Source organism: Uloborus diversus, chromosome 1, assembly GCF_026930045.1.
Source record: "Uloborus diversus isolate 005 chromosome 1, Udiv.v.3.1, whole genome shotgun sequence".
NCBI lineage: Eukaryota > Metazoa > Arthropoda > Arachnida > Araneae > Uloboridae > Uloborus > Uloborus diversus.
Genome location: NC_072731.1, coordinates 154,110,055 through 154,114,873, shown reverse-complemented (window position 1 = coordinate 154,114,873; position 4,819 = coordinate 154,110,055).

Genomic DNA, 4,819 nt, shown 5'->3' with positions numbered 1-4,819 from the left:
TTAAGTATCATTAAAAACAGTTTTAAAAAATTTATAAAAGAAAAAAGAATGCGTCGCAATACTATTTCCAAATTTTCCGAATCGTCAGCAAAATTTGCCCAATAAGGAATTTTTTGGGAGGTCGCTGTGACCTCCCTTCGGGGTGCCCCTGAATGTGAAACGTCATCATTTTTTCAGAAGCTTGACAGTTTAAATTTCGGGAACACATTTTTGCGCGTTTTTGAGTTTATGTTTATTTTAGGGGGAGGGGACGACAGATTTCAAATCTGCCTAGGGGCGGCATGGAGCTAAATTGGACCTTGCCTATTGGAGTAAAAAAGTCCGACGCTCAAAAACACGTTCATTCAGATCCCTTGAGCATGCAAGAAACAATATTAATACTACATTTTCGTTTTTTTTTTCTTGCGAGCCTTCCAAATTCATCATTCACGCTGCCATCTAGCGGACTCTATAGGGACTCAATATTAAAATTAAAGTTTCCAGCACAAATTTCTTTTCACTCCCCCCGCTCCTTGGTGGAAGGGGGAGGGGGACACGCCCATCCAAGGCCGTATCCAGAAATTTTTTTCGGGAGGGGCCCGGATTAGCACATTGCTCTAACACACACACACACATATATAGTATATATAGACACAAAAAACGCATAAAAATGTTAACATAGAAGACTTTTTGTGTCTATTTTTAATGATTCCACTGTTTGGACTGTTATTTTAATTTCTTATTATTTTTCTTATTAACTTTGTAGTGGTAAGGATAACAGGAAAGTTTCCCTTTAAGTCGAATGTAGAAGACCCATAATTTCAGGGGATCCGGGGGGTTTTCCCCCGAGAAATTTTCGAAAAAAAAATTTGTATTTTGAGGCCTTATATTAGGTAATTGAGACTACAAAAATATGAAAAAAATATAGGTAAACAAAGTCTTTTAAAAGATATACATTCTTTTGCAAATCAAGATCAAACAAAATAAAAATTGCTTGCTCGACAAATCATGGAACTTAATGGACAGAGAAGAAAAACGAGAGAGGAGAAAAGAAAAGCACTTCGTCATCTGCTCATATCGGCTTTTAGTGAAGTTTGTTTTTAATCACTCCTCCTACCCCCTTTTTTTTCATTAAATGCCCTACAGTATGAAAATTGTACAAAATAGTTTAAAAGAAATGGTGTAGACATTCAGAAAATAAGAACGGAAGAGTAATATTCTAGCCATTTGGACAATTCATACTTTATTTTCTTGACATGATGCAAAATTGAAGAACTTTTCAAGGAATTTCAAAAACTTAAATAATTTTCAAAGACTCTCGAACAGTTGAAATTATTTGAAGCTCTTTATTTACACTTTTCAGAAGTTGATTGCACAGTCTTACAAAATGATTATAACTTTGTAAGACACACCCGTTTTAAGTTTAAAAAAAATGCAACGAAATATTTCTCGAAACAAACTTTTTTTTCAATCACAAGTAATGCAGAAAATGAAAGAGAGTAGAGTAAGTGTTATTTTTTTCCTCATACTAAAGGTATTAACAGTATGCAGTAGAAGTAAGAAAAAAAAGCAATAAGAAAAGAACTTCCATGATACTGAATTCGGCATTAAATAAATGCAAGACAAGAAACATATCAGTCACAAAAATGATCTTGAAAATTATTCTACAAAAACGCGATAATCGTAATTTTTGAATTTTTTACTCAGGATGTATCAAGGAGCTGAATTTGGCACATCTTGGTAACAAGATACTCACCTAATCGGAAATTAGGAGCCCAGTCTTTGGGGAGTCCCCGGCTCGAAATCAGTACAGTGTAAGTTTTATAAGAGTTTCAGGGGGAGGAGGGCAGGGTCATTCACAGAGGAGAGAAGGGACACCTGTTGGCCCGGGCCGAGCTTAAATGGGGCCCAATATTTTGAAACCTAGGGTTGAAAATATGGGTAAACAATATGGAGGGAGCTCAAAAAAAAGCATTTGTCACAGCCCCAAATTTTCTGTTCACACCTCTGGAGGAGGAAGTGCACAGAAGTCAGTTAGGCAGACTTAAAAGTCTACCGAACTGACAAAGGGCCTGCCTTGACCCTGGATGTCCTGAATTGAATTGGGAAAGAGAGCAGGAAGTCCTAATTAAAGGTCTAAATTTCAAGTGTGCTTTGCAGCAAATGAGAACTAGAACTGCTTTTTCTGTATTTCTTTATATAAGTAGCAAAATTAAGAATAAAAAAAAAATTGTTATTCTACTTTTCTGACATTAGGAATTTAAAAAAAAAAAAAAAAATCTTCTGTCTTACGGTACAAAACATTTCGGGTTTCGGGGGGGCGCGGGCCCGTGAGGCCCCCCTCTGAATACGGCCTTGCGCCCATCGTTTCAAAATTTTCCAGGGGGGGGGGAAAGGCTTTTGTTCAAAACATTTTAAGGGAGGAATAATGCCTTATTTCATTATGTTTCTAAAATCCAGGGGGAAGGAGGGGGTAACTGCTCCCCCTCCCCACCAACTAACTGCCGAAATGACGGGCCTGGAGGCGGAGACAAATTAGTTTCTCATGCATCTTCAATATTTCGGACCGTTATTTGAAGAGAAAAAAAAGTATTGAGATAATATTTTTTCAGTTACGTATTTACTCTTCTTACTTTACGTAATAATTACTCCTAATCGTAATTTTTCTTTGTAATATTAAGCAAATAAAATATTAACTAATGACAATAAAGAATGAAATCAGCGACATAAAAAAAGATGAATTTGATCGTCAATAAGCCAAACGTTTATTAGAATAATGCGATGAAAAGTAATCAGAATGATAAGTTTTTCCAGGTAAGCAAAATATCTTGCCACCGTATTGCATAAAGATTGAGATGTCAGGAACATGTTACTCCCTTTATGCTGTCAGCGTACTGCCACAGTATTGACTGTCAAGGTGTATGCAGCATAATATCAGGACAATATCAAGGCGAAATGGGAAGATTGGGCACCGTCGATTGGGCGCCGGAAACTTTGAGCGCCGGAGCACTTTGAGCGCCGGGAACTTTGGACGCCGGGAACATTTTGCACAGTGTGCTCGGCGCCGAATGTTCCCGGCGCCCAATCTTCCTAGACCGAGAACAGGGGATTCCGAATTTCTCCATCGTAAATTTTGCGAAATTGATGATGTCTTAAGAAACCAGTTTTAATTTATTTTTGGTATTTAAACAAAAGGGTGAGGCTGGGGGGCTCTTTTGGGATTTTTCAAAAATTGAAGTCTTAGAGGTTCAATTTCAAGCTTTATTTGGCAAGACTGGCAAAGGGGACAGGAATGAAGATATTCCTCGAAATTTTTACGATCCTTTTAGAAAGATCCTGGGGGGTGGGGGGTTAAAGTTCTTTAGGTGGCGCTTAGCCCCCTATTTTCCATTCCAATTGACAGTAACAACATGAAGTAATTATTCTTAGTAAATGAATAGTTAGATGTGTTTGAAAAGGTAATTGGTTTTTTTTTTTTTTGTACTTTCAGGAAAGTATTAAGCATATTTTTTCTAAAAATATTATTATCAGATACAATTAGAGGTAAACCAGACCCATGTGCGCCAACAGAACCAGATATGGGGGGAGGGTAGGGGTTCACTTGCATGCAAATCGCGGAATTTTTTTTTTTTTTTTTTTTTAAGTGGGTAACGCTGTCCATCCTCGACTACACCAACTTTCTAAAATTAATTTAAAGCAAATTTGTGGAATGTATTTGATTAAAATTAGTAGCGATTGCTAGTAATTCTGTAATTCTTTCAATTCTATATTATTGGTTTCAGAAAATGACGGTCACGGAGGGGGCGTCACCCCTACCGCCCCTCTAGTAAATCCGCCACTGCAAGAGCAGATGTTCCGATTAGGTGGTCAGACTATAACGTGGGACCCCCAGTGTTTAGTTCCCAAGCACGCTTGATACTCATTTTATCAACCAACTGAAGGGATGAACGGCTGAGTCGACCAAACCCAACCCGGAATCGAACCCGGATCTGTGGCGTGAAAGCGCTAAGCGTTAGAGCCACTGGGCTTCTTTAAAGCGAATAGTGAGTTGTATTTTTTATCTTTGTTGAAACTATTTAGCGAAGAAAGTTAATTAAAGGAAAGGTTTGCAATAAGTAAAAAATAAATAAAAGGAATTTAATATTATAAAAGTCTAAAAGTGATATTTCTTTTTAAAATCAATTAATTTTATTTTTAAAAGCCAAGGGTTGAAAATGCACTTTCTTAAGCAGCCCACTACCGGTGCTCATGGACATGAAAGTAAACCATATTTCCCTTGATGTATTTTGTAGTTTTTCCTAAGTATTTGTAGACCTTGTTTAATTAATTTTATTTTATTGTTAAAAGTCAGCGGGAGTGAGAATGCACCCGTTGCTGGCGCTCATAGACATGAACATGAGTTTAGTAATTTTTGTGATGTATTTTGTAGTTTGGTAGTTATGATTCTGATCCGTCCCCATGCTTGACGAGGAAGCAATATTCCCAACAAAAACAAAATTACGTACGCCAAAACTTGACGACCATCCCCATTCCCGATTTATCTCAAAAGCAAAGCAAAGAATGAAAATTGAAAATTATTTTAAAAGCCTTGTTAAAAATAATTACAAACATTTATTTGTTAACAAACACAAGGTGGCAACAGTTAAAAATTTTAAATCATCGCGATTATCTGGACATTTTCCATAGAGTAAAGAAATATGTAATTTCTTTACTCTATGTAATTTTCCAACAGATAAAATCCCGCGAAATACGCAGACGACAGTCTATTGCGATTTATCTTTCTTGTTTGTTGCATTTAGAAAGCTATTTTTTTTTCATGCAAAAAAAAAATAAATAAATA